At 39.2% G+C, this 11,076-nt stretch overlaps 1 pseudogene; it reads right to left on the reverse strand.

Annotated features, from left to right (window-relative positions):
- Positions 1-791: 791 nt before the first annotated feature.
- LOC118902046 lies at positions 792-9,857 on the reverse strand (annotated as a pseudogene).
- Between the last annotated feature and the right edge of the window lie 1,219 nt (positions 9,858-11,076).

Consider the following 11,076-nt stretch of genomic DNA (forward strand, 5'->3'; position numbering starts at 1 on the left):
CCTCACACGTATCACCTTTGTTTAGACATATTTCCTATTTCAGAAGGAAGGAACAGAGAGAAGGTAGGAGAGGGAAAGGGGAAGAAACAAACCATTTACAGGTCTCCTCTCTATTCTTTCTTATGTTTTCTCCTTTCTCTGGTTCATCCTCAACTTCAGTCAGAGTAATTTTTCAAATCAGAAAATAAACTTATGGTTACCACAGGAAAAAGGGGGGGAGGTATAAATTGGGAGTTTGGGATTGACATATACACACTACTATGTATAAAATAGATAACCAACAAGGACCTACTATATAGCACAGGGAACTCTGCTCAATATTCTGTAATAACCTAAGTAGGAAAAGAATTTGAAAAAGGATAGATATATGTATATGTATAACTTAGTCACTTTGCTGTGCACCTGAAAGTAACACAGCATTGTAAATCAACTATACTCTAATATAAAATAAAAATTAAAAAAAATTCTAGGGAATTATACACCACATCTGCTTAAAACAAAGCTGATTAATAAAACTTAAAAAAAGAAAGTCAATCATGTCACTTCCTCATTTAACATTCTTTACTGATTCCCCATAGCCTGGAGTTCAAACTCCTTGTCACGAAGAACAAGTGTTTTCCTAATTTGCCTCTAACAGACTTTTGTCAGTCTTATCTTCTGCTCCACAACCTTTTATTGAGGACATACGGAGCCACTTGAAGTTTCCAAATATGTTGTGCTCTTTTAGGCTTCCATGCTTGTATTTATACTATTCCTTGGACCTGGAATGTTCTTTTTCTTTTGAGTCCTGTTCACCCTTTCTCTAATACCATGCTCTCTTCGAAGCCTTCTCTGACCACTCCCTTAGCAGAGGTAGTGGCTTCTGCATCCAGTTTCTCAGAGAGCACTTTGTATGTCTGTGTACTGGCGTTTATTATTCCACCATCAAATGTCCTGCCCCTGCTCGCATGACACCGTGAGGTCCCTAGAGGCAGCTGTGTCACTGTCCCCAACCCCCGGTACACTGTGTTTCTGCAACAGAGAAACACTTTGTGTTGAAGCTCTTTACGAGGTGTTGAAGCTCTTTACAGGAGGATTTCATCTCGACATGAGTTAGAACTTTTAAACAATTATAGCTGTTCAAAAATTGAAGAGGCTGCCTGGTACAGAGTAGGTGCTTAACAAATAAGTGGAATATTGAATGAGCTGTAACACTTGAATCTCCTGTCACTAGGAAGTATTCAAGTTGTTTGACAGGCTCATTCAAGCATCATAAGAAGTGCTTCATGATGAATCATTGAAAAATTTTCATCAAGAGTTGATGACATACAGTTAGGCTGTATTTCACTATATTTTGGGAAGTATCTATCTATCTATCTATGATATCTATCTACACACACATATACATATATATGACTAAAAGCTTCTCTCTATCTACCTAAATGATTAAAATAATACGAAATTTTTTCTACATCATATTTCTTTCTCTTTTTTCCTGCTTGAAGATTTGATTAGGACAGTCAAGTGTGAATATTACTTAAAGTATTTTTCTTTTACTTTCAGCAACTAGGGCTATTCATACCTTCTCAATTCGTTTGCACAAGTCTTCAGGGTAATTCTTGCTGCTATTGATGACTAAAGTACCTATATGATAGGAGTGGATTGAAAAAGTTAATACTTTGAAGGCAAAGGAAAAACCTCATAGTTCCTCTTCAAAGTTAGAGAAAAAGAAGAGAAATTATGCAAAAAGGGAAATGGCATGTTTCATATTTTAATTTTTAAGACTGACTTGTATATGATAATTTATATCTCTTTGACTATAGCATTTTTATGTAACTTTATTATTTATCCAACTTTTCAAAGTGTCAAAATTTATATAGGAAAAGTACTACCTATTATTATGATGTACCCTTCGGTGTACAATACTATACAATCCTTGACATGAAGTGATGCTCTTGATATCACTGAGGTAAACAGAATATCCGAAAAGAGAATCTTCCCTGACACAAGGACAGGATAATACCACATGGAGGAAAGAAGGGGGCATAGTTAGGGATGGTATAACAAATAGACAAAAATTACAAAAGTCTACATCAACTGTACTCCAATAAAAAAATTTCAGAAGAGCAAAAAAATATATATAAAAGTCTCAAGCAAGAGAAGTTTATTTCTCCATCATATAAGAGGGTGAAGGTAAGCTGGTGGTCCAGGGAGACTAGGCAACTCTGCTCAGTGAGGATATCAGCCAACTAGGTCCTACTTGATGCTTTGCATTCCCGAGGGCAGCAGTTTTCAAATGTTAGCCTGTATCAGACCTGGAGGGCTTTTTAAAACACAGAATGCTGGACCCCAAGACCAGGGTTTCTGATTCAGTATGTCTGGGGTGGGGACTGAGAATCTGCATTTCTAAAAAGCTCCCAAGTGATAATGATGTTGCTGGTCAGGGGACTAGACTTGAAGAGGCACTGTTCTCGAGTGCTGTCCCCATCCTCCCTAGCCCCCTGGAAGGGAAAAACAGAAAGTAAAAAAGGTATGGCCCAGAGGTTACACATATTTCTTCTGCTCAGATTCTTTTAGGCAGAACATAGTCAAATGGCCACATCTACCTCCAAGAGAAGTGAAAGTACAATACCTTCTATTATTAAAGGGAAGAAGAAATCATTCCAATATTGAGTCTTCTGACTTATGAACAAGTTATATTGTCCAGGTTATTTAGGTCTGTGATTCTCTCAGCAATGTCTTGTATTCTTCAGTGAGCAGGTCTTTCACATCTTCTATCATAATTATTTTTAACTGTTTCATATTTTTGAAGCTATTGTAAGTGATATTATTTTTAATATTAAAATTTTGAATGTTTGTTGCACATATATAGAAATACAGTTGTCAGTTCTTTCCAAAGAGATCTATAGAATCAATACAAACCCAATCAAAACCCTAGCAGGCTGTGTGTGTGTGATATTGACAAACTGACTCTAAAATTCACATGGAAATGCAAAGGACCTAGAAGAGCCAAAATGACTTTGAAAAAGAAAAACAAAATTAGAAGGCTAATATCACCTAATTTCAAGACTTATAAAGCTACAGTAATCAATAAACTATGGTAATAGCGTAAAGATAGAAAAAAAAGATCAATGAACAAGAAAGGTCCAGAAACAGACTCATACATATATGGACAATTGATTTTTGACAAAGGTGCAGAGAGAATTTAGTGGAGAAAGGATAGTCTTTTCAACAATAGTGCTGGAATAACTGGATATCTATATGCAAAACAAACCAGAACAAACTTCAGTTCAAACCTTATACCATATACAAAAGTTAACTCAAAATCTCAAAATGGATCAGAGACTTAAATGTAAAATCTAAAACTATAAGACATCCAGAAGAAAGCAAAAGTAAAAATCTCTGTGACACTAGGCTAGATAAAGATTTATTAGCTATGACACAAAAAATATGATGTATAAAATAAATATTAATAAATTCAACCTCATCAAAATTAAAAAACTTCTCCTCTCCAAAGGAGAAAAGAATGAGAAGACAAGCCACAAGCTGGGAGAAAATATTTGCAAAGCATATAACTGTTAAAGCACTGTATCCACAATATGCAGAAAACTCTCAAGACTCAATAACATGAAAATAACACAGTTAAAAATGGGCAACAAAATTAAACAGACTTAACCCAAGAAGCTACATGCATGGCAAATAAATACATGAACAGATCCTTAATATCACTATGTATCAGGAAAATGCAAATTAAAACCACAATGAGATACCACTACACACCTATTAGTTGGCTAAATTAAAAAGATTGGCATATTAAGTGTTGACCAGGATGTGGAGGAGCTAGAACTTTCAAACTATGCTGTTGGGAATGTCAAATGGTAAAGCCACTTTGGAAAAGTTTGGCAGTTTAACTCTCTTAAAAAGTTCAACATACACTTACATATGACCCAGCCATTCCACCCTAAGGTATTAGCCTAAGAGAAAAGAAGTCACATGTCCATACAAAGAACTTCTACATGCATGTTCACAGCAGCTTTATTTGTAAAAACCCCAAACTGGAAAAGAGCCAAATAGGTGAATGGATAAACAAATCGTGGCATATTCATACAATGGAATGTTACTTAAAAATAAAATGGAAGGAACTAATGATCTATACAACAACATGGATATATCCCAAAATTTCTATGAAAGAGTCCAGATATTGAGTACATATTGTACGAGTCCATTTTGATAAAACTTTGAACATGAAAACTTATCTATATTGACAGAGCAGATCAGGTGTTGCCTGAGAGGGTAGGTGGGATGAGTAAGTGAGAGGAATTAGAAAAGGCACGAGGAAATGTGGGAGTGATAGAAGAATCATTACCTTGAAAGTGATAATGGTTTCATGGGTTTATACATATGTAAAACTTATCACATTGTACACTTACTGTGCTTATTGCATGCTTTTATATCTCAATAAAGTTGCTTTAAAAAAGGAAAAGAGAAAAAAATATAAGGCTCAAATAACGTATGAGTTATTGTAGCTTATATTGATTTTTAAAAGATGTACTAGAATTCAATTGAACTAAATGGATGTTTGACTATTTTCAACTATTTTAAAAGCGGTTCATGTACATGAAAGCCTAAGCATGGATGAGGTTCAAGGGATATTTTAGTTGTGTTGTCTTCATGTTACCAAATAGGGAACACGTATCTAGAGTCAGAGTGATTGACAGGAAGATCTTGGAAGACCAGAATTTTAGTTCTGATTTCTCCAAATGTCCTGGAACTAGCTTATTTCTCTGACCAATCTAATTTTGCCACCTGTAAAATAGACAAAATAATACTTAGCTCAGAGGACAGGGTGGAGAAAGGAGACAGAATAGCTAGTTAAAGGGCTGTTAGATTGTTTGAAGTAGGAATAATTACTATCCCTACATATTCTTTTTCCGGACATTCTCCTTAGTTTTTCCACTCCCTGGAAATCTCTTTTGTCATTCAACTTCAGTTGGCATCTTTCCTATTTAAAGCAAAATGTGTTGAGTCGGCAGATTTGACGGACTTCTGAAGCCTCTAGTGACTCGGGGCTGACAAAACTCTTAACTCTTTTTGGCCCAGAAACTGAAGCTCAGGAATTTGTCCTTTTCAAGTTGCTTTGGGGGCAGTTGTGGTTTTTCCCCAAGCTTGGTCTTGCAGGGGCAGCCGATTGAGTGAAGGAGTGAGTCTGCTTTTATACCCAAGCTGAAGCTTTGAGTAAAACTTAGCTGCTGTAAGAGGATTAGGGGAGGGCTGGAATGCACTCCTTGCCAGATTGAAGTGTTAGCATCTCCCAAAGGTGTCTGTTTGGGGTGAGTCATTTTAGCTGCTTATATCGGTGCTCAGCACAGACCCTTGTACAGATGCTTCAGAGAAACAGCATTGAGGTGTCCACAACTAACACATAAGCATTATCACCAAGCACTAAAGTTATAACGAGCAGCCTGTGAGACCAGATGGGATGCAGAGGATGGGCTTTTGTATAATGCCTTCCCAGTGACAACCTTTCCCTTTCCTACAGGATAGAGGAGAACTTCAACCAGTGGGGTGCTGGTAAATGCTTAACCACTGGCTCAGGGCGGTGGGGAGAGGACTGATTTTTAGTGTCTTCCAATTTCCATGATTTAAATACTATCGTCATGGTCAATTTCAAGTTTCTAATATATTGTCAACCAGCTCACAAATTCCACAAAGTTTAGATTGGCTCTCAAAAGCCAGCGCAAGCCGGCTCCAACACGCCACTGGATTAAACAAACCAGTGGGCAAGGGCAGCCATAAAGTAAAGCCAGGGTCGTTCTCCATATCTCGCCCCTAACTCTACCCCTGGATTAGCAGGTCCTGTAAGAGTTCGTGAATTGCCTAAGGTCCCACCAACACTCAGAGACAGAGATGAGACTTCTAAAAACTAAAGAATGGATAAGATATTGTTTTTTTCCTTCTCATACTTTCTGATTAAACGTTAGTGTGTCTTGAACAGTTTGAGTCAAACCTACGAAAATTTCTCAATTATCAGGATCAAAGTTCCCTTTAAGGTAGTTGATTTTTAATTTCTGGGCTGAAATGGTGCCCACAGATGCTGAGAAAGAAGATGCTGTGGTGTTTTCTCTGGAACATTCCCCAAGCATACTAGTTCTCAGTGGGGTCAGAGTGATACATCCCCTGGGGAATGTTTAGGAAATTTGTTGGGAATATTTTGAATTGTCCCAATGATTTAGGTGCTTCAGTGGCTTAAGTGTCACCATAGCATATGGAGAGGCAGAGACACTCAAGATTTTGTAATACCAGGACAGTGTCACGTAAAGAATGGTCCTGTATTCTGTACAACTTCAGATGTTCCCAATAGGCATCCATGTAAGTGAAAAACGCTGTTTACAATTTTCTAAGCCTGGAATGTAACACCATTTTACCTATGAACATATAGTAAATTTTTACCATGTAAACATACACAGAATTTTCTAAGAATGCAACTACCACGTAAGTGGAAGGGAAATTATGTCACATTTTGGTGAGAACATTATCAAGCATGACATAATATTACCGAGTTATCTCCCAATTTGGAACAGCGTATCATTGCCCAGAAGATGGCCTAGTGTTTGTAGCTATTGCATATTCAAAGTGATTTAAAGTATATAGGAATAGAGTTGTTTAGCCTTTATTTCAAGATGTCAAAGACAAACAAAAGTGTGTTTTAAATCTAAACATTTGTTGTAGATAAGCGCAAACATAGGACTACTTCATTATGTTTTCTGGTGTATTCGTGTTTGAGCATTTCCACCTTGAAAAATATATCATTTCATTATGTTTACTCTGTCCATTATCCAGTCCAGCACCCTAGTCAGGAAACTAGGAAACTCAGCTCCTCTCTCCTTCCCACTCCTTAGATTCATTCACTATGTTCTGTTGATTCCATCTCCTACGTGTCCTCTTCTCCCACTACACCGGAGCTGCCTTAGTGTGCCTTAGGCGCACACTATTTCCTGTCTAGACCATTCCAAAATCTACCAGTTAATCTCTCATTGTGCACTCTCCCCACCCCACTCCCGCCAACCCATTCTCTACACAAATGTTAAATGATCTTTCTAAAACACAAATCTGGGAAAGTTACTTCCCTACTGAACATTTCATTGGGTCCTCGCAGAAAAGAGGATAAAATCTAGACTTCTCAGGATGGTGCCATGAGACAGTCTCTGTTGATCTCTGTCTGCTCTCAAATCAGACTTCGGCACAGTGAACCATCCATGCCATTTCATTTCTCTGCGATTTGGACACACTGTTGTATTTATTAGGAAACATTTCTCCTCAGTCCTGCCAGCCTGGCAAATTTCATTCATCCTTTAAGACCCAGCCCAATTTCCTCTTCCAAACCTCCCTGACATGATGGCTTCAAGTGATCCTACTACTCCCCTTTCTTAATGATGTTTAGTGAACTCTATTAGAACAGTCCGATTACTACCAGGCGTGATGCCAGCCTATTGTCCCACTTCCCTGTCCGTGTGAGAAGATGATGGCGAGGGAAGAAAGACGTCACGATTGTCAAAGTTGACCTGCCAGCTGGATGCGGGCAATTGGAGGCTCCTAGCCCTCTCCCCTGTCTTTGGAATGTACATTTCACCCACCATTTCCACACTAGGAGCTACTTCAAGGACATAGCCTTGAGGGGTAAGATATTGTTGAGACCATCTGGATGGTACACACGTGACTGAACATAATTAAGGCCTCTATATAAATTTTTAAGATTCCCGCCAGCAGGTGCAGAGACCTACTCATCTTGTGGTCCCAAGACAAGCCTCCTAAGTAATCTCCCTTGCTGATTACACCTGCCACCTACCAATCTGGAGTGGTTTGCCTGTTTCATTGGTCTCTCCTCTGTGTAGGGGGGCCGATTTTGAATTTCATCCAGGTAACCAACCAAATTCCTGAGGTTGCAAACTAACAGCGATCCTTGGCCTTGAGGGGAGGGCTGTCCTTTCCAGCCCTTGCTTCACAGGGATGCCAAAGCCAGATGAGGAGGCCTTCAAGAGGACTACTTGAAAGATGGGGAGAACTGCATCTTTTTAAAAAAAAATTAATTAATTAATTAATTTTTATTTTTGGCTGCATTGGGTCTTCATTGCTGTGTGTGGGCTTTCTCTAGTTGTGGCGAGCGGGGGCTACTCTTCGTTGCGGTGCGCGGGCTTCTCTTGTTGCAGAGCACGGGCTCTAGGCGCGTGGGCTTCAGTAGCTGTGGCACGTGGGCTCAGTAGTTGTGGCGCACGGGCTTAGTTGCTCCGCAGCATATGGGCTCTTCCTGGCCCAGGGTGCAAACCCATGTCCCCTGCATTGGCAGGCGGATTCTTAACCATTGTGCCACCAGGGAAGTCCGAGAACTGCATCTTGATTCCTGGCTGGATTCTTTTTTTTTTTTTAAGTATATTTTTATCTTTATTTTTTAAGCACAAATGCCCACACAACTTTTACTTACAAGGTAGTTCTGTATAGACTGAATTAAAAAGTTAGTGACCTTGATATTACAAATTATGTACAATTAAATGTAGTTCACAGGGTACATAATTACACTTCTTACTTCAGAGGGCAATTATAGTTGAGACCGAAAGAAAGTGTAATGTCCACTCATAGGTAACAGGATGGGAAGTCTCCCTGAAGTTTTTGCAGACGATTTTTATTTGTTATTGCACAGTGTGAATTTCTAGGGGAAAAAATAATACACTAACCCTTGGGTCCCATACAGGCAAATTAAGATTGCATTCTTCAGGTTGTTTCAATAGGACTGGCTTTTGCCATTCCCATTTAGAAAATACCAAGAAAAATTTATGTACAGGAGTTGATGCTATTGCATTTGGATAAAGCTGGCAAGTTCTTGCTACTAGCATAGCCCAGGAAACACCACAGAGGAAACCTAATATGTTGGAATAGATGTGGCATTTAGCCCACAGTTTGATAGCTCTCAGGGTTAACCTGAAGTTGTCAATGTTTAGTACTAGATGTAAAATTTCATCAGTTACCCTGCAACGTTAAGATTTCTTATGTATCTTGCATCTAAATTTTAAAGCAGACTGTCATCTCTTAAGTCCAAGTCTTCTGGAAGAGTCTGCAGTGCTCATCTGGCAAACAAAATATCAATCTCTATCCCATGAAAACACAGCTTGATAACTGATTACAAATGCCTCTTCGACAGCTCTTACATCTTTTACTTCTCCCTGTAATTTCAACTTATCATAGAATGAGGTGAAAAAGTCGCTTCGATCATCATGTCTTGGGGCAACACACAACGCATCAATATCGGTACCTTTCGTAGGTACTCCTCATCTATAAGATCCAAACGTAAAAACTCTTACCAGGTTATTTAATTTTCCCCAAATGAAAATCCTGCGCTGCAGTTCTCCTCCTCTCCCAAAACCCCCAAAGGACTTGAGTGGCAATTAGTTTCTGTGTAAGTAGGCGGTCAGATTCCTTGGGGGTTGCTAAACTGATGGGACAGATGACGCCATGGTGCTTCTGCCGCGGCTGCGCTCGCGATAACCGCGTTGTACGTCGGCCACGTCCGCCCTGGGCGTGGCCACTGAGGCGGGAGGGAGAGGGGGCGGGCCTCAGCGCCGGGTCGACGCCGCAGCGCCGGGTCCACGCCTCAGCGCCGGGTCCACGCCCAGCCCGGCCCCCGCTCCCGCCTCAGGCCCTGCGGCCTTCACTGCTTCGCCTCCTTCCTCTTGGTCCTCACGTGGCGCCCGAGAGCTACCACAGCAACGTTCTAGAACCCTGGCTGGATTCTCGCTGAACTTCAGAATCAGTAAGTCCTCCACGTTACCGATAGAGCCAAGTGCGGTTAAGAGATTTCTTGCCAGAAAAACAGTGATAAATACCATTTCTGCAGAGCTTATCGTATACCAGACCCTGAATATACATTATTTATGACTCCAAAGAACCTTCTGGGATAGGTATTATGTTCTGTTTTGCAGAGACACGCTTTGAGAAGCTAGGTTACTCTTGGTGACTGACTCCTAAGTGGTGAGGTAGGTGTTCTGTCCGAGGGTGCTCAGCCCATTCACTTTGGATTATCAGGGTCACAGGGTAGCGAGGGTAGGAGAAAGACCTGTTCACTTCCTTTTTTTTTTAACTGAAGTATAGTTGATTTGCAGTGTTGTGTTAGTTTCAGGTGTACAGCAAAGTGATTCAGTTATACATATATGTATATATCTATTTTTTTCAGATCCTTTTCCCTTATAGGTCATTACAAAGCGTTGATTATAGTTCCCTGTGTTATATAGTAGATCATTGTTGGTTATCTATTTTATATATAGTAGTGTGTTTATGTTAATCCCAAACTCCTAATTTATCCCTCCCCACCTTTCCCCTTTGGTAACCATAAGTTTGTTTTCTATGTCTGTGAGACCTGTTCACTTCTAAAGACACGCCAATCATAGTAAAAGTGAAAAGAATAAAAATGAGACTAAATGGGCAATCCAGAATTATTACTCTTTGCAGTTTTTAATGCCATTATATAGCAGGTACAGCAGTATTTCTGTTTCTGTTTTTAGAAAGGACACTAACTTTAAAATAATGTACTGCCAATGTCGATATTTTAGCTTGTTTTAAACCTTTGACTTCTTTCTGGTGTGTTACAAGAATTTGAAATTTCTCCACTTCTAAAACAGAGAATATCTGTTTTTGAACTAAAAGTCATGTTACTCTTCATTTTTTATAGATATCAGGGCATATTCACAGATACTTGATAATTTGGTCCCCACAGTCACATTGTGATGGAGAGAAGTGGCATCAGTATCTTATTTTGCACACGATGAGATACCAGGTGCAATCAGAGATACACAGAGACTCCCTCAAGGTCTCACAGCTGATCCAAAATAGGGTTGAGACTCAGTCTTACCATCTTCCTCCTCAAAATTTTCCCTGTGATGTCTCACCATCCACATATCTTTTTCCTTAAATTTCTTAATTTTTAAATTTCTTAATTTTTATTAAATTTAACAAAAAGCAATATGGAAACATGAAGACAGTTTGTTTTTCTTCACTAAATTTAAATTCTTAAATTTCTTAAATACTGAAGAAAAGTACTTCATGTAGCAA

The sequence above is a fragment of the Balaenoptera musculus genome, chromosome 10, assembly GCF_009873245.2.
Source record: "Balaenoptera musculus isolate JJ_BM4_2016_0621 chromosome 10, mBalMus1.pri.v3, whole genome shotgun sequence".
NCBI lineage: Eukaryota > Metazoa > Chordata > Mammalia > Artiodactyla > Balaenopteridae > Balaenoptera > Balaenoptera musculus.